Source organism: Schistocerca americana, chromosome 2, assembly GCF_021461395.2.
Source record: "Schistocerca americana isolate TAMUIC-IGC-003095 chromosome 2, iqSchAmer2.1, whole genome shotgun sequence".
Lineage (NCBI taxonomy): Eukaryota > Metazoa > Arthropoda > Insecta > Orthoptera > Acrididae > Schistocerca > Schistocerca americana.
The window spans coordinates 829,858,755-829,878,499 of record NC_060120.1 but is presented as its reverse complement, the minus strand read 5'-3'; the positions used below and the strand labels follow the sequence as shown (position 1 = coordinate 829,878,499).

At 44.4% G+C, this 19,745-nt stretch overlaps 1 protein-coding gene across 4 annotated transcripts in view; it reads right to left on the bottom strand.

Moving 5' to 3' along the window:
* LOC124595469 (matrix metalloproteinase-14) overlaps window positions 1-19,745 on the bottom strand; it is a 158,812-nt gene that overhangs the window by 60,040 nt on the left and 79,027 nt on the right. The window lies entirely within an intron of this gene.

The following is a 19,745-nucleotide window of genomic DNA, read 5'->3' as shown; positions in this document are numbered from 1 at the left end:
GTTGAGTCCCATAGTGCTCAGAGCCATTTTTTTGCTATCTTACACACCTTTTGCAGTAAAGATATTGAAGTCGAACTGAGTTACTTGTCAACAATGTATGAAACAACTGGAAGAAACAAACGAAAGAAACACTAATGAAATTTTTAAAAAACTGTGTCCAATTATGTGTTGCCGTGAAATTTGATTAATAAAACCTGAAGTCGAAAGTACAGTTCAAGCGGCTGAAATGAAATTTTTGCGGGAGTTACGGCACTTACGACGTTGTATTGCGTACGAAATGGCAGAATACGAGAGTAACTGAAGTTCTTTGACGTGGATTATATTTACATATTTTACGAGAGTTTGCTAAACCTAGCTCTCTAGTGGCAGTCACAAGGAAAGAGCAGTTAGATAGTTCCTGAGAAAGTTGGGACAATGAACTCGAATGGTCAAGAGTTCCAAATTCATGATGGACTGATGAAGACGATGGTGACATAATTTTTAAAAATGTTTGCGCTGATCGTTAAGGTGTTCTTTCTCCCATAAGTACGTATTTAGGCTAATAGCCTATGTGCGCGAGAAACGCGGTCATCCGCTCTTAAACTGGTTCGCTCGGACACACTTTCACACATCAAATAATAATTGCAATAAAAAAGACGTGCAGACCGATTATTAACCAGAAACGCTGCAATTTGGTACTCATTAATATTCAATGGCGTATTTTACGGTACGCTCATCAGTCATCTAAATACTGGCGGAGTGCAGAAAGATTAACGTGATTAAAAGTTAACGTTTCATGTCTTGATTTCTAGAACGGTAAGTCTGTGAAAGTTTTCAATGTTACTCACCTGCACTGAAACATACCTATTAGCTAACGATAGTATAATGTGCAGTCACGTGTTTTCCTGCAAGTTTCCATGGCCATGTAAACAACAGCTGTTAAAGCTTTCCTTCTCTGGAGGTAAAACACAGTACCACGAAAGGCCTGTTGTCTGAGGGAGCTCTGGTTCAAATGGTTCAAATGGCTGTGAGCACTATGGGACTCAACTGCTGAGGTCATTAGTCCCCTAGAACTTAGAACTAGTTAAACCTAACAAACCTAAGGACATCACACACATCCATGCCCGAGGCAGGATTCGAACCTGCGGCTGCAGCGGTCTCGCGGTTCCAGACCGCTGGAGGAGCTCTGTTCGTCAGAGTAACCTCTACGCAAAGCTACACTGCTAAGATGTCATTTGGGGCATATGTGACTTTTTACACTGAACACTGACGTTTCGAGCTTCAACCGACCAACTCAAGGAGCATGACCGGCTACTTCACCAATAAAAAAGAAAAAAAAAACAAGTATGTCCAGGTTGTTAGTTTCGATACCGGAAAAAAATAGTTGATACAGTGTTATATCGAGACAATCAACAGCAGCAATCCATGGTAAAACAACTGAAGTGAAACTATATTACGTAGATAGAACTGCTTTCTCACTTGTCCCGGCCAGCATTCTGAAAAGGGATGTATGTGGTTTGATCAATCTCTCGTACCCCCACCCCATCACCCTCAACTAAGATACAACGCTGACACAATTGTAATATCCTCAGGGCGTAACACAATTCACCGAATCAAGGCGAACACTCGTTTATTCCTCTTTGAAATGTGATTAAGAGCCACGTCTTCTATCTGGATTCCTATCTTGTTCGTATTACGCTAGACCTTCTCTTGAAGTGTAACCTCCTTTAAGTACTCGATCATGCGTTATTCATTACTTTTTTATTTTTTATATTCCGCTCAGTGGGTAAACGTTCCTAGTCCATTTCTACGCGTCATCTGCACTTATATAATTATGCAAACGTATATGGCGTGCTTACAGCGCGACGTAATTTACATTCTCGCAGTGACAATGCCAGAATGGTTGCGCACTTGACCACCGGAAATCCGTGACATTAGTGTTTCCGGGCCAACCGAATGAATTCCATCGCTCCCACAAAAGACCAGCGGTAATTGTTTCGTTTTCAGTGCACAAAACCTACAAGCATTCCCACAATCATCTGCAGCTTTGTGCGACAGTTCTCTTACATGTGTAACTGAACATAAGAGGGACGAATGGGAGTTCAATGTATTTGAAAGAATTATGGAATACACTCACAAAATAAATATCTCCTCAGAGTCTTCGACTTTTTTTGGCAAAGCAACAGAATTGTTGTTCTTCGGATGTTATTTCCAAATCTCTTATTTTTTTAGGCGAAGATATATACATAGCAATACTATCACGGATTGGCGACATGAATTGTTATCTGACTTAAGGGACGCTCTACATCGGTTACAGTCTTTTGAAAAAAGTCTGTTGTCACACGCTGTACACTATACACATTGAAAATGTGCAGGATGTTTTCCTTGCCGAACTTCTTTCTGGAGCAGTTCAGTATTTTGCAGGTGCCTTACTTTGAAGAAGGCAAATACTACCAAAATAACCGTACATGTAAGAATTATCTTACTTTTACAGTAAGGTAATGTGCACCGTTTATGGATAATATGTGAGATTCTGCGGATCGGAACAGTGGAGTAAAACTCTCTTTTCAGTCTTTTTTTAAAATTTAAGTGTTTGTCGAAAACAAGGTTGCTGGGAGGAACAGTACATCAAGAAAGTTGTATCATATTTCTGTTTTTACTGGGTCTCTAGCTGCCGTATTAATCGGATTCACGCCTTTTCCTAGAAGTGAAAATATAGTTTTACTTTTACATTACCAGAAATAACAAGGGCACTCAGCAAAAGTTTCGTCACCACTTTGCAAACAGCAGTTGTATACCACTATAAATGACTGCTTGTACTGAAATACTGTAGTCGATCTGGACCTCCGAAACTAAAACGACTCGCGCTACTTCCGTATGGTTCCCAACCAGGGCGTTACGCTGCGAACAATGGATTTCCGTTCGTGTTTGTAATTAGGCGGGGGACAATGCACCATTCTCTGTGTGTCCGCAAGACTATGGTGTCCTACGTGGGATCCGTCCTCACGTGCACAGAATGGCAGCGTCTCTCCGCTAAATTCTCCCGTAATTGCTCCGATGGAACATTAATGATAGCGATATCTCTATGAGTACATCTATATACCCCCCTCTTTACAGCAATACTGCATTCTATTGCAGTTCCATGATACTACCGTCTAACACTTCTCACGAAATCACAATCTGTCGAGTATCAGTTGCTTTGTAGGATACGTACAAGATGATACAGTGATTAACGTGATACATTTTTTCGTCGTAAAAAATCACTGGAAATGCGTGAACGCCGCTATTGCGCTATCTTTATCGTAGTCTAGTTTAAAGGGTGCAAAGTTCTGCTTTTTGTGTCCATTGAAATCAGCTGTATAATCATCTTCTCCAGTTTACAACCTGAAGCATACTTCAGCTTTTGAATTCTGCTGCTGCTGGTTTTATACATTGAAAGTACAGTTTTGAAAGGTCCTTATGAAACATCACTCACCTGGTACAAAGGGAACCGTGGAGTTAAGACACTGTAAAAATATATTTCTGTCAATAAAGAATTTTCGAACCATCTGACATAATTTTCAAGGTGGAAACTTGTGGTTGCGTACCCCACGACCTACAAACGCCCGTAGATCAAATTCAGACCATCTTTCCTGTAGGAGTGAAGGCGAAGACATATGTCCTATAGACACTGAATTCAGACCGGCACGTAACTTGTTCAATAGCAACAAGAATGCGCACAGGAATGATCACGTCTAAAGTAACTTCGAAAATCCATAAAAAACAAATCTATGCTGAAGTTAGCGCTGACTGAAAGTGCCATTTTTTTATTTCAAGTTACTGACTTTTGTTGCGTTCCTATGCAGCCATCTCAACAATACAAAGGAAATGCGACAATGTGTTTGAGACGACTGTCGTGTCAGTAATGACCATACGAATGAAAGGATAACACATCACCCAATCGCCGACCGGAAAGAAATCTCCGAGCCGGCTGGGAATCCACACGGTCCCCTTCGGTGGACAGTCTTCTGTGCTGACGTCGCAGCTACCGAGGTAGACAAACTGCCACCAAATTGTATGATAAGTAGGGCTACAAATTATGTTCTATGCACGGTGTGAGGATGGATGCATCGCGCTGTACACAAGTTACTCGTAAAAGCACACCTCACGCTTTGTTTTGAATAGCCAGCTGTTGCTTTTATAGCGTCTCGCAATAGTTTTCGTTTATATTTAAAACGAATTTTTCGTCCTGAGTATTAGTATATCGGAGTTTTGTTTTTGATGGCGAGTTTCTGTGTCTCGCAGTAGTCCATTCATGTCGGACATTCTAAATCATATGTTGAACTAGCACCTTTCTCCGCCCGTCACAACGATGTCCAGAAAATTCGCGCTTCGCTGCGAACGAAGCATTTGAAATCGGCTTTCAACTGACTTTCAAAAACAAAGTAGCCTCAGCCCAGATCAAACGGAGTTTGACATGACACGCAGGAAATAAAGGAAACAGATATTCGTGAGAAAAATTAATAATTTTACCTTTTCTTATTAAACTCGTATCTTCACATTCCAAAGAAAGTTCGTACGTTGCTAACGAGGAACTTGCACGCTAGGATTTGATACGGGCGCCGCTTTTGAAATGACGGAATGTCGACAGACGTCACGGGTGACTTTGGTGTTGCTGCTATTCAAGATGCGACTTACGACTTCGAGGAGTTGTGTCAGAAAGGCCGCATAAGGACTCCGTGGTACTTTGGCAGTAATGGTCGATGATTCTGCGGCCTGGCTGAATAATATCTCCATGACAGCGATGGAAGCCCGTGTGGGTTGTGCAACTGGTATAAATAACCCGTCAACTGACGTCATCGAAGCGAAGCGTGCGTGCTGGGACCCCGCTTTCTACCAAACCTGTTCCTTCACCGCCTTCGGGGAATAGTCTCGGAAAACGGCACAAGGCTGGTACGGAAAGGGCGCACAGATTCCGAGATAACCGCCTCTGGTGCACGTGAAGCAGAGCGCACGTCATCGACTGGTATGTTTGTCTATCATTCCTCCAGACTACATCCTCAGGCCGTACACGTAATAACTTTTTAACAGAAGTCAGCTTCATACGCTTACTGCGACTGCCAATCCGCACTTTGTTTGAAATCTGGATTTGTTTTAATCATTAGTAACTGGTAGAAATAGTGCACTTAGGTGGTATGAATCTTGGTTTCGCGTCGGCGTATACTTTCTTGCTCACCTTGGACGGAATTCGCCCTTGGACCTTGTGGCAGAGCTGAGCAGGAAAGAAGCGTTGTACAACTCAAGAACGTACATCAAGCACTCGACTTATTGGTTAGACAAGTGTGCTCATCTCCTATAATAGAGTTGTCTTTTGTCAGAACAGATTTTGCCGACACCTCGTCGTTCACATCTTTGTATCGTACGAAACAGTATGAAAATGCGGGAAACAACTGGGAGTCAATAACACAGATTAAGCGATTAAATCTACTGACAGTGTAGGAACACAATAGTGGCAACAAACATAAGGATAGACCTTGGCGTGCCGTTGACGTGGATATCATCAGAAGCAGGGTAGTATTATAGATTCACAGAGGTGTGGAAATACAGGTTTTGGAAATTCCCGTTACAAACTTCTATGACTTGGAGAGCGGAGTGAGTATATAATATTTTGAATAGGAACCCATGTCCAGGAATGTACCGTTTCCATTCTACGACGGTTTCAGTTCAGATGTGTAGCGCGTCCATTTCTGCTGAGGGAAGGAGAAAAATCTCAAAGTTGCTTGTCCTCGTATGCAATGGGGCAGACAGGATGACATACATACAATGATTGTGACAACGTCGGTGGTCGCCACATCGAGCCGCTGTTGTTAACACATCAGTACTGTTCTGTGCGTACAGTCCGCTGGATTCTTTTTTGTTCTGGAATAACGTAAACATGGAAATTTTAAGTGTTAATACAAACAAATGTGCTGAAGTGATAAATGTTTCGTTTTGTTTCCTTTCGAATTGTTACCTGATAATTGTACTACGTCATGCCTAATTCAATTCCTCAAGCAGAAGTGGTTGAGTTCGAAATGAAACCGTTGCAGAACGGAAACAGTACGTTTTCGGACACGAGGTCTTATTCAAAATATTTTGTCCTCACTCCCCTCTAAAAATCCTAGAAGTTTGTAACGGGAATTTCGGAACGCCCTTTACATGTACAGTGGCCTTGTAGGAATCAACCTGCATACTCCTGGAGCAGATATGGAAATCTCGGAAAGCTTATACCAAGATGGGATTTCGACGTTGGTTGTGACCACTACGATCTCAGTGTCTTGCTACTGCAAAGGTGTCTACATTGCTCTCAGAACATACTCCCTGAAGAAAAAGTAACGTTATGTTGCGCTCGTAAGGAAGGAAGGGAATGAGCTTAGGGTTTAACATCGTTGATTTTAAACAGGGAGAAATACTTTCATTTGAATAAAGAGGGCGGTAGGAATCATCCACGTCCTTGTTGGGAGAACTTTCTTGGCCTGCGATTGGTAAAGAAAATCACGAAGAACCTAACTCAGGGCTGCCAGAATGGTAGTTGTACCGCAGTTATCCTGAACTCGAGTCGGTTGCCTTAAACGTACTGCCATGTCCATAGGAGATGACAAAGGAGAAGAGATTAAGGTGTAACGACCTGTCGGTGACACAGCCATTAGAAATAGTGCGCAAACTCGACTTGTAGAACGAAGGGGCAGGGAGTTATCTGGGAGATTTTAAAGGAACCGCACTGGAATTCCTCATAGGAAATGTAGGAATCGCTGAAAAATGGCGATGAGCAGGAGAGTATTTGAATGCTGCTCTTGTCGAGTATGAGTTCATTCACCGTTGCATCACCTCATTTGGTCCCTTTCGGTGTCTTATTTGTCCTGTTATGGGTGAATACGAAAATATAAAGGTGAAGGACTATTAATTCTAGTTACACTACATAATCTTCTCCTCTCGAACAGCATTACGCGGGCTCCCGAGTTTGACAAATAGCCTCTACCGTGAAAATAGGCAAGTACTGTACTAAGCAATCGCCACTCCTTTCTTTGCAAATTAAATATTTGTGCTGGTAATTTGCTTCACCACCGACAATTGAAACATCTTTGTATCATCACGAAAGAATTACCTTTGTCATGCAAGCAGATTAATGCTAAGGATAAGGACGCAGCGATTAGAAAAATTTCGAGTTATGCGGGCCAGCATATTAGCGCCCGGTTAGGAGGTGGACTGAATCAAAAATTCGTGGATTCGATTCATTTGTGTGGACGTGCATGGTACATGTTTTGCTGCGTTGTGTGAGGACGGTGAGCGAATACAGTTGCGTCAGGACGTCATTGTCTTGCGTAGATTGTAGGGTTTCAACATTGTCTAAAGAGAAACTGTAAATAGTTTGTAAAAATCCTATCATTTTCAGCTTTCGCGATGACTAAAATGCCACTCCAGTATGCTTGTTCACTACTGTGTTGATGAAAAACGTAGTTTAAAACAGCATCGGATCTGAATACAGATACTAACAAGTATTTTTGATCTTCCTCGGTCTTGCGCAGCCTGACTCAATAGCCACGATATTCGGTGCCTTCCTTCCAAACATAAGATCTGCTACGCTGAGGTTTGATGTTGATAAGAATGTTGACAGCCAAAGGCAGGGAGTTCGGTTTTGAGACCTAGTACGTAAGCTGGAACGTCCATATAGTGCTTTTGTTCAGGTTTCGATGTTTTCAGCAACCAAACTTAGGAGTAACTTTTCGAGCTAGCATGTAAAGATCTTCTTGCGGCCTTGTTGGACTTTTCTCATTGTTCATTCTGAAGGTATTTCTATGGCAACCACGAATAATTTCAGTCGGTTTACCGGTGCTAGTATCTGAACCAGTGTCCTCTAGAACAGGAGCCAGCGGCTTAGCAGCTGCAGTGCGTCAGCCGGTGTTTCCCGGTACAGTGTCGGTCATTACTGGATCTTTGTCGGCGCTGACAAGTACTTGTTTGGTACCCGCACGGCGTCCTGTATGCGTGTCCACGAACAGGCTTTCCCGCATTCAGAGGCGGAGCCCTTGTTTACAGGTTGACGTAAGACGGCGGCTAAGTGAACCTCTGGCTTCCTTGCATAACCCTGACATCGGCACATCTGTTCGCACGCCCCTACGACACAGCGCAACTGCCTAGCGCTGGCCCCACCACCATGTTCCTTGCGGCTTGGCTCGCATCACAGCTACGATACAAATACTTTACCCTATGTATACATTCTTCGAGAGTCACATTGCTCTGACTATTCCATTTTTATGTAGAATATTTTGGCATCTAGATTTCATGTACAGTAAATTCGGTGTCGCGGTAGCATGGACCTATTAACAGGCAGTTTTAGGTAGGGTTTGTTTAGAACCATGATTGCGTAAGGTACTGGTAGAAGTCGCGCCTGTACTGCTTGGTTCATCGGCATGGAAACCTCAGCAACAAATTGTGTCATGGAATGCATTGTGCTGTGCAGTGAACGGGGTTCCCTTTTCTTAATCTGAAATGAGTGAAGAGGCTTCTCGCGATCCATTGCAGGGCTCGAGTCTACTCACGCTTTACCAGTTCTCAGAATTCTTCTATCTGCAGTGATGTACAAGACAGCGATGGGTATTTTAAAACGCCCCACACTTTCAATCCAACCCTTCAATCTGCCAGTATTTTTATCCTGTTTCTTGGCAAGAAGTTCATGTTTTCACATTAATTTTAAGCAACGATGCTATTTCTCAGTGTCTCCCTCACATTAATGCAACCAGTTCTATACATGAGATACTACCAACATGATGGCCATTATTTTCAACCTCCGATGGGTCGCGAAGTTAAAACCACAGTGAAAACCCTGAGAGGCTTTGTGCAGATGTGTGGCGCAGTGTCACAAGTAAGCGTCCATCGCGTCACCTCGCCCTTCTCAGTTCTGAGCACGCAGTGAGCACGCAAAGATGTCTGGAAAGTTGGAAAGTGGTGTCTTCCCCCCCCCCCCCCCTCACCTCCCCACAAGTGCGAAGTCCTGCCAAAGGGCTTCGCCTTATTTAATGCAGCTCACATAACATAACTGCCATACATTTTCTTCTTCATAACAATTCTCGCCCTCATGCTGCAGATGCGACGAAGACGCACCTGCGGCATTTTCGATGGGAAACCTTTGATTACCCTCCATACAGCTCGGACTTGGCTCTCTCTTAAACTGCTGGCTACGAGGACAGTATTTTAGCGCAGACAACGAGCTGCAGACCAGCATATGGAATTGGCAGAAATCGCGGGATATTGGAAAGTTGGTACTACGTTAAGCCGCAGTGGCCACCACGTAGAGAAGTAGCTGGAAGACGTAGCAAAATTTTTGCGTCATTGTATTTCCAGTCGTGGATCACAACGATTATTTGTAATCAGGTGATTAATTGACCATCTTCATGTCTGAGTGCAAACGTGCTTCAAATAAAACTATTCTGATTTTCACTGTAGTTTCCATTTCGCGATTGACCGGAGGTTGAAACAAAAAACAGACCTCGTACAACAGATGTCCTGGCAGGAGGATACCCTTTTCCCACAAATTTTGCAAGTTTTCAGCCTGACTGAGCTCTCAGTTGCACTGAATAAATTTGCAGAATCAGGCCAGTCTCGGACAAAGAAACGCGTCCGTATTAAGAAGAGCTCCCGACCATTCTGTTTCACGACCTTCGCTCGCGTACACGATGTCCTTTCGCGTACTACGCCGGCAGCGTTGGGGCGAGTCGCTATGTATTTACAAAGCCAACCCATCAAATCTTCTCTACAGCGAGAAGTTTTGGCAGTACGGCGTAGTTAGTAAACGCCGTCTGCCTCCCTCAGATCGAGGAAAGAGTAGCAGGTGGGCACAATTGCCGAGGTCGGGGTACCTGCGCGGACAGCGATCGACTAAGCTCACGGCTGACTCCGCCAGTTACGACGGCCGGCTTTCTCAGAAGCGATGCGGCGCCTCTCACGCAAATGCCCGTAGCGTGAGTCGTCATTCCATCACCACACATTGCGGAATGTCCTAGCTCGTTCTTTTTTTTTTTTTTTCAGGCTTACGTGATCTGTCTTGCATCAGCAGTTCACACGAACGGATTTCCGAATACCTGGCGTGGCCGTTGATCATTTCGCCTGAAACTCATTCGTGCAGTCCGTGACACGATTGTCCGACCAATTTGTTGGAAATTCGGGTACAATTATTGTTACCCGAAATCTGTTCAGTCTGAGCCACATAATGGCGTAGTATAGCGGTCACTTAGAATTTTTTTTCCAGTTATTCGCCTCACGATCATAAGCGTCCGCAACGCTCTACAGTAACACATGATTAATTACGTTCCACGTATCATTCTTTGTTAGACGGTCGTCATCGAGTACCTTGTACCCTAGAAAGGGTTTACCCATGAGTCAAACATAATGTTATACCACATTGCAGTGCCGGTGTTGTTGAGAATACCGATATGCATGCATCTCCGAAGGAATAAGCACTGCGGCTACTACTGCCGTTATGGAATACACGAAATGTATTCGCGATTGCGAATACAAACCACTATTAGGTATACAAGGGAGTGAGTACAGTGAAAATTTGTGTCGGACCGGAACTCGAATCCGTATTTCCCGCTTTACGTTAGCGGTCATCTTAACCGCTTTGGGCCCGCATCTCGTGGTCGTGCGGTAGCGTTCTCGCTTCCCACGCCCGGGTTCCCGGGTTCGATTCCCGGCGGGGTCAGGGATTTTCTCTGCCTCGTGATGGCTGGGTGTTGTGTGCTGTCCTTAGGTTAGTTAGGTTTAAGTAGTTCTAAGTTCTAGGGGACTTATGACCACAGCAGTTGAGTCCCATAGTGCTCAGAGCCATTTGAACCATTTTTTTAACCGCTTTGGCTATCCGTGCACGATTGACGGCCAGCCCAAACTTCGATAAGTCATCGTTGATGCGTCACAGCCTGTAGTCGTATACACATTATATAATTTCACTACAGGAGAGGACATTTTAATTGAAAGTCACTGCCTGTTATCGGTGAATAAGTACAATATTGTAGTGCCTGTGCGACCGTTCCAGTAAAACGGGAAATCTGGCTTCGAGGCCAGGCCCGACACTAATTTTCGTTGTCGACAATCCCTTAAACATCTGATAGTAGTTCGTATTCGCAACTGCAAATACATTTCTTGTAATATTATGTACACTTTTTATGATTATATATTGAAGAATGTATCAGTGTGGAAGACGGCGTTTTCAGTTTCTGTCCAAATACAGACCCGCCAGCTTTTTGAAGAACGGCTTCTGCAAGATGAATCTGTGGTACAAAACAGGAACTCCATTTACAGTCAAAATATTATTTTGGTATGAAAACGGTAATCTCCTTTAGTTTCTTTCAGGTCAATCATCAGGTCCTATAACGCTGTCTAAAGTGATAATAGCGAACACCAGCTCGTAATATCCATGATATGACAGTTGTTTCGTTTGACGTTTCTCTGTTCAATAGCCATATCTGTTGTAATTTTACAGTTTTACTGGATTTTAATCATACTGTCATTATTGTGGCTCGAGCGCCTCAGCTCAACCGGGATGTAACATGTTTTACATAACGAAGTAACCACTTGTTCTTCTGAAGACGATACCCATAGTGGGACCGAAACCTGGGTCGAGTCTAAAAATAAAGAAAAAATGGCTACTGTTTGGCTATGTACTTCATTAATTGCAAGTATGACTATTATTAATTTCACAGACACCAAAAGCACTTTTTTCCCCACAGTTTGCTACCGGTATCGTTTTAATGTGTACGCCATCAAACTCAATAACTTAACTCCTAGCTCTGACACTAATACTTTTTTCCCAAAAGAACTTCGTTGCAAGGTAGGAAGCGAGACGAGGTGCTGGCGGAAGTAAACTGTGAGGAGAAATCGTGAGTTGTGTTTGGGTAGCTCAGCTGGTAGAGCACTTGCCCGCGAGAGGCAAAGGTTCCGAGTTAGAGTTTCCGACCAGCACACATTTTTAACCTGCTGGGAAGTTTCAAGAAATTTGTTCCGTTTCTCAACGTTTAGTTGGCTGTTTTCGCTCATCAGCTAACATGGTGACTATGTTAAGTGAAGGTAGCTATTATTGCCGTTCCAGAGAAGCTGTTACCATGTCCACGAGATTCAGATTCTCATATGGTGAAATGCGTTTCCTTAATTCTAAGCGTCCGTGCCATGTGCGTACTAATGGCTCAAATGGCTCTGAGCACTATGGGACTCAACATCTTAGGTCATAAGTCCCCTAGAACTTAGAACTACTTAAACCTAACTAACCTAAGGACATCACACACACCCATGCCCGAGGCAGGATTCGAACCTGCGACCGTAGCAGTCCCGCGGTTACGGACTGCAGCGCCAGAACCGCACGGCCACCGCGGCCAGCCATGTGCGTACTGAAAGTATTCTCAGATACATTCTTAGGTACTCCTGGGAACAGTGGGCTTCGCATTTATTGTGTTGTATATACAGAAACTGTCATAGCTGTTGCCGGCCGGTGTGGTCGAGCGTTTCTAGGCGCTATAGTCTGGAACCGAGCGACCGCTACGGTCACAGGTTCAAATCCTGCCTCGGGCATGGATGTGTGTGATGTCCTTAGTTACGTTTAAGTATTTCTAAGTTCTAGGGGACTGATGACCTTAGAGGCCGGCCGGAGTGGCCGCGCGGTTCTAGGCGCTTCAGTCTGGAACCGCACGACCACACTGTTCCAAAGAGTCTGAAGACAGCGTTTTTCATTTTTTAAATGCATAAGTTTTCCTAAGGATTTTGGTTTCTTTGCTGGGACGGAAAGATACGTAAGAAAAAAATGGTTCAAATGGCTCTGAGCACTATGGGACTCAACTGCTGTGGTCATAAGTCCCCTAGAACTTAGAACTACTTAAACCTAACTAACCTAAGGACAGCACACAACACCCAGCCATCACGAGGCAGAGAAAATCCCTGACCCCGCCGGGAATCGAACCCGGGAACCCGGGCGTAGATACGTAAGAGTTTAGTGGAATATCGTAGATGGAGATAACATCCACTGCGAGAAGTAATGAAGATCGGAGGAATTGATACGTCTTAAACAGCAACAGAAGTCGAAACAAGAAGCGGGCACCGCACGTGGAGAGATACGCACGTAGTAAGCGGCGAGAGGTTGTGTCTGCTCCCCGGGGTCGCCCGAGGCAGCGGGGTGAAGGACGGACTTACTATCGCGAGGACACGAGTGTACCCGCATAGAGCGGCGGCGGCTGGCGTCCACTCATTCTGCTGTGGTCGCAGCTTCTACCATTTGCGCAATTCGCCATTAGTACCAAAGTATTTCTATTAAAAAATACGTAGCCGTGACCTCGTTTGAGAAATTTATGTCTTTCTCCCTCTGCTGTAGTATTAACGACAGAGGTCACGAGAAAGAGAGAGAGAGAGAGAGAGAGAGAGAGATGTCGATCTCTTATCTGAAGCGTGTATCAACGTGCTATCGTGTATCCAAATAGCTGTACAGCGTATACTTCGCCAAGGCAGCAATCAGATCTACAGCTTCGGTTGTTTCGAAATGCACCAAGCTTTAGCGAGTCTGGAATGTCATGTGCTGCAACTAGTTAACCTGTTGTACTGTAGTATACTGCTTGCGACTTCAAAAAAATAAATGGTTTGGAATATATGTCTCAACCGATGAAAATCTGTTAAATATAGACTCATGTCCTGGTACTTCAGTTAATACTTTGCCATTTGTGACATTTACACCGACGATTTACAGGATTGACAATTAACTGCTCTATGATATCGGCGTATTCTGACAATAAACGTTGTAATGGAAAAACATATTGTCACGGCAGAAATCAGCATTTGCTGTTCAGCTTTTCATTCATCTCCATGACGCTCTTCCGTGTGGCAAAAAAATCTGCCACCATTCGTGCTGCACTTATTTGTATACGTTCAGCACCCTCTGTAGGTCCTATTCGGTAAGAGTCCCATACACTTGAGCCTTATTCTAGGAACTCTGTCTCGAGTGTTTTGTAAACAAACCACTGAACTGCAGTCTGCCGACTGCCTTACTTACTACTGAACCTATGTGATCGTTCCACTTCATGTCTCGAGAAATTCTTACAACCTGGTATTTGTGTGGTTTCACGGATTCCAGTTGTGAAATTGTGGAGTCCAACTTACATTGTAGTAATTAGTATGTTACTATTTTCTTTTGTTATTTAGTAAGCAGTTTTAAATTTCTGAATATTTAAAGCAAACTGCCAGTCTTTGCACCATTTTCAAATGCTATCAAGATCTGACTGAATACGTGTGCAGCTTTTTTCAGACAGTGCTGCGAAAGATTTAAAGTTGCTACTATTATGGTCTGACAGGTCATAAATACACAATATTAAAAAGGCAACACGCTTGCTCTGACCAGCATAATGCACGTAGTGGTTATGAATAGGGCAAACCAATTCAAAATCGTTAAATTACCTGTACGACAATCATGTTTGGAATACAATTTGTATTCGATTCAAATTCAATCGCCTTTTTCTTGCTGCGATGTAATATTTATTCACGTTCCAGACACGTTTCGCCTTGTCTATTAAAGATATCTTAGGTGAATGTTTTTCAGGAATAAAAAGGTATGTTTTCACGTCTCTTACTTATAGATTCCAAACAGTTCACACATTCGCGTCAAGATCTTTTGGTCTTTTTGTTTTGATATTTCGTTTGTTCTTAGCTAAGTGATGTGAAACACTTCAGTGAGCAGTAAAGGACCTCATATTTATAGTTATAAGAACTGTGAGAATTTTTTAGCAACATTGGACAGACAGTGTTACGACAAAAATCTTCACAGTTCTCGTAGCTACTATATATGTGGATTTATCAATTATCCAGTCATTAGGAGAGGAATATTATATGAACTTAGCAGACATACCACACTATTATGACTCTGGGGTAAAAAGACACGAAACTCCAGATAGCAAAATCAGACAGTGAATTTCCGACGGCAAAGAAAAAGATCTTAAAGTACCGGAAAACGACTTTCTATATTTAAAAAAAAATGTAGACGACTGACGAGAAAAGAACGGAACAACGGAATAATAGATAACAAAAATAGTTCATAGCCCACTTGATATACGTCTCAAATTATTGTAAGACCAGCAGTGAAGTGTTACACATGATTCAGCTAAGGAAAAATGAAGTATGAAAAAAAGACATCGACGTGAATATGTTCCGATTTTTCAAAAAAATAGTGGAAGTACGCCCTCTAATTTATCATCACATGAGGGGAAACGCAGATTTTGGTACGAAAGAAAACAGCTGAAAATATCATCCTTGTGGCCTATTCATGTAGTTGGTGAGCTGTTTCGAATTCATAAATGTAAATAAAACATTTTTTTTATAACAATCTACTCGCTTCCCGAGCACGGGGTCCCGGGTTCTATTCCAGACGGGGTCGGGGATTTTCACCTACTCCGTGATGACTGGGTGTTGTTGTGTCATCTTCATCATCATCATTCATCGCCATTACGGTCGGAGGAAGGCAATGGCAAACCATCTCCACTAGGACCTTGTCTTGTACGGCGGTGGGGGTCTCCCGCATCGTTCCCCTACGCTCTGTCAAGGAGTATGGGACTTCATCATCAACAACAACACTCCACTGTAGATGACTTCATAAGAAGCGAAACGGGTCTATGTAAAGTTAATAAATATTATAATGCAGCAGAAAAAGGTGTCTGAAGTTACGAATCGAATATTTATATACTTTCTGGGGAAATGGCCACAGCAACAAGCTAGTTGACATATTTTGTGTTCACAATTATTCTATGTGCTCCGTAGCATCCTCGGATCTTTGTAAGGAGCTCTGTATCCCGACCGTTTAAAGCAGTCATTTCCCGCGGCGTCGCCGCGTTGGCGAGCAGACTAGCTATACGGTGTTTCCGGAATTTGCAGCGACGGCAATTACGCAACAAGGAACGGTGACAAAGAAGGCGGCGGAGTTATTGTTCGCGCTGGCTTCCCCGCGGGGCCCGGCAAGCAGAGCACACGGCGTGCGAAGGCCGCGCCCGGCGCACAATGCAGCCACACAAAGGAGCGGCCGGGGGAGGCACACGCGTGTTTCCAGGAGGAAGCTGCGCGCACGCACACACGAGCACACACGCGCACTTGGCGATGCTCGGCGCGCAAGGCCGGCCGGCCGGCCTGCCCGCAGCGGCGCGGCGCAGCCGGAGTAATCAGACCGCGGGCGGCCTCGCGGGTCTGCGCAGACCTGCTGGCGGACTTGGCTGCCGGAGCTGCGGCGCGAGCACCCTGGCCGGCCCACCCCGCCTTTTCAACGGCAAGGAAGCACACCGGGCGCAGCGTTAGTCAACCCTCGCAGAAGTCTACATGACAACTCTGCACTTCACACTCAAATGGCTAGCAGATGGTTCATCGAACCACTCCCACACTATTTCTCTACCCCTCCAATCTAACAGCGCGTGGGAAAGGTGAACGCTTAAATCTTTCCGTACGAGCTCTGATTTCTATAGATTGGTATCAATAAAAAAACTGTAAGACAAAAGAAAAGAAAGAAAAAAACCGACGCACCACGAAGGAATTATCCGAATGGGACAGAGATCGTTAGATGTGATGTACATATGTAGACAAACAAATGATTGCAATTTGAGAAAAGTTGGATGACTTTTTTTTCCAGAGAAAGAGCTTCACAAATTGAGCAAGTCAATAACGTCTTGGTCCACCTCTTGTCCTTACACAAGCAGTTATTCTGCTTGGCATTGATTGATAAGAGTTGTTCGATGTCCTTCTGAGGGATCTTTCTTTTTTCTTTTGCTTGTGCCTTTTCCCCACAATGACGCAGGGTCGGCATGGTTAATCGGATTTGGCAAGGTTAATTTAAGTGGGGTGGCCAGATGCCCTTCCTGCTGCCACCCCATATCCCCCAGGACAGAATTAGTGCACCCCAACTGTCTGTATCTAATGTAATCCATGGAATAGTGCGAATGTGTTCAGATGTCTGCGAACCGTGTAACTGAGGCGGGAATGGGGACCAGCCCGGTATTCATCTAGTGGGATGTGGAAAACCGCCTAAAAAACACATCCGTTACGCCGCCAGGCGGATGCGAACTGGGGCCGGCGCGCCTTCCCGAGTCCAGGAAGCAGCGCATTAACGCTCTCGGTTAACCTGGCGCGTATAATATCCTTCTGAGGGATATCGTGCAAAATTCTGTCCGACTAGCGCAATAGATCGTCAAAATCCCGGAATGGTTGGAGGTCCTTGCCCATGATGCTCAACACGTTCTCAACTGGGGACAGATCCGGTGAGCTTGCTGGCCAAGGCAGGGTTTGGCAAGCACGAACACAAGCAGTAGAAACTCTCGCCGTGGGTGGTCGGGCATTATCTTGCCGAAATGTAAGCCAGGATGGCTTGCCATGAAGGGAAGACATGTCTTCGGCCTGGAATCTCATTGGCCACAGTCAGTTGACTTCAGTGATGAGCCCCACTTCGAAATGAGATCTGATTATCAGCGAAGATCTCTCTGGAGACACCCCGTACAGAGGTGGGATACCAAACTGACTATCGCCCGCCGTACTCACCGAGAACTACGACTGATGGTGTAGGGTGCTATTTCTATTCACAGCAGGACCCTTTTAGTTGTCATCTACAGCATCCTTAAAACACAGCTGTATGTCGGCGATATTCCACGGCTCATTTTGTTGCCGTGCTTACATTTGAGCAAGATAACGACGAGACTTTCTACTGCTTGTCTTCGTACGGCCGGCCGCTGTGGACGAGTGGTTCTAGGCGCTTCAGTCCGGAACCGCGCTGCTGCAACGGTCACAGGTTAGAATCCTGTCGCGGGCATGGATGTGTGTGATGTCCTTAGGTTAGTTAGTCCCATAGTGCTCAGAGCCATTTGAACCAATTTTGTCTTCGTACGTGGCCAGCAAGGTCGGTGCATCTCCCCCAGCTGAGAACGTTTGAAGCCTTATGAGCAGGACCCCCAACCATTAGGAATTCTGACGACTTAACGCGTCTATTGAACAGAATTATCACGGCATTCCTCAAGAGGATATCCAACAACTCTATCAATCTAGGAAAAGCCGAGTAACTGATTACGTAAAGGCCAGAGGTCTATCGATGGGTTACTAACTGGCTCAATTTGTGGAACCCTTTCTCCCGAATAAAATATCAATTTTTTCTGAAATTGTAATCATTTATTGGTTGTACATGTACATCATATCTACCGATTTCCGTCCCACTCGGATAATCCCTTCGTGGTGAATCCTTTCTTTTTCTCCTAGTGTGTATTGCCGCATTCTCGGGAGATAGTTGGTGACTGAAATTCCGTGAAAAGGTCTCGCCGCAACGAGAAACGCCTATGTTTTAATAATTGCCAGTCCAACTCCCTTATCATATTCGTGACACTCTCTCATCTATTTCGCTATGATACTAAACGAGCTGCCACTGTTTGAACTTTATCGATTTCCTCCGTCAATTCACTCTGGTAAAGATCCCGTGAAGCAGGGGCTACTCTAGCAGAGGACAGACAAGCGTAGTGTGTGCAATCTCTTCTGTAGACCCGTAGCATCTTCCAAGCGTTTTGCCAATAAAACATAGTTTTTTATTTCCTTCCCCGAAACGTTACCTACGTGAGATTCCAATTCAAGTCATTGGTAATTGTAATTCCTGCCTATTTACCTGCCACCGTCCTTGCTGCAGGGGTAACACCGGTTCCCGTCAGATCACCGAAGTTAACCAGTGTCGGGGTTGGCTATTATTTAGATGGGTGGCCTTCCTGGTCTGCCGAGCGCAGTTGGCAAGCGGGGTGCACTCAGCACTTCTAAAGCCAACTCAGGAGCTGCTTGACTGAGAAGTAGCGGCTCCGGTCACGAAAACTGACAACGGCCGGGAGAGCGGTGTGATGACCATACGCCCCTCCATATCCGCCTCCAGTGACGCCTAACGACTCAAGTTGACGTGACGGTCGGTCGGTGCCGTCCGGCCTTTCGAGGCCTGTTCGAACGGAGTTCAGTTTTTATTGTAATAACAAGCGAGTGTGCATATAATTTGAAAGAAAATGACAAATAACCTTACATTCACTGAAAAGAAATGTAACTCCAATCTACAACTGCATTTACTTCCTATTTCTATCTGTGCTCAAAAGTGCCCTGTTTGACTACCCTACTCAGCATCCGGAACTGCCTTGTTTCATCATGTTTTTCACTGGGTTTTTGGATCTGAAATAACAGCAGCACATCATCAGTTATTTGTGCTCAAGAGGTGTAACTGCTTCTGTACGTCAACAGAATATGTGGGGACGACGTGGAAATGTCATTAAAACAAGCATTAGTAGATTCTGAGAACTGTGCTGAGTGCGGTCGACATGTCACTTTGATTGAACGGAGTCGACGTACAGGAATAATTATTGGAAACAAGGTTGCTGCCTCAGTGCCACCGGCCTAAAACCAGATCATTAAAACTGAGTTTACAGACGTACGTAAACTATTGTTACATTCTTTCCTTTAAATTAAGTTTGTGTCTAATAACTTCTCGGACATCTGGACGTTAAACTCTAACTGGAAGAAGAAAAAATGTTATTTTCGCTGCGGCATCTGAATCACGAACAAGAGCTGCCAGACTGTTAATACAGTACGTTTATTCTCGTTCGTCACTGAAAGATAACCTTTTGCGTAACTGCGGATGACTCAATTTAATCGGCTAAATATATTTGCCTTTCTTACGTCGCTCAGTTTTCTTTTTGTGCTGAAAGTGTTGGAGCAGCACATAGTTTCTCTTTACTAGTACG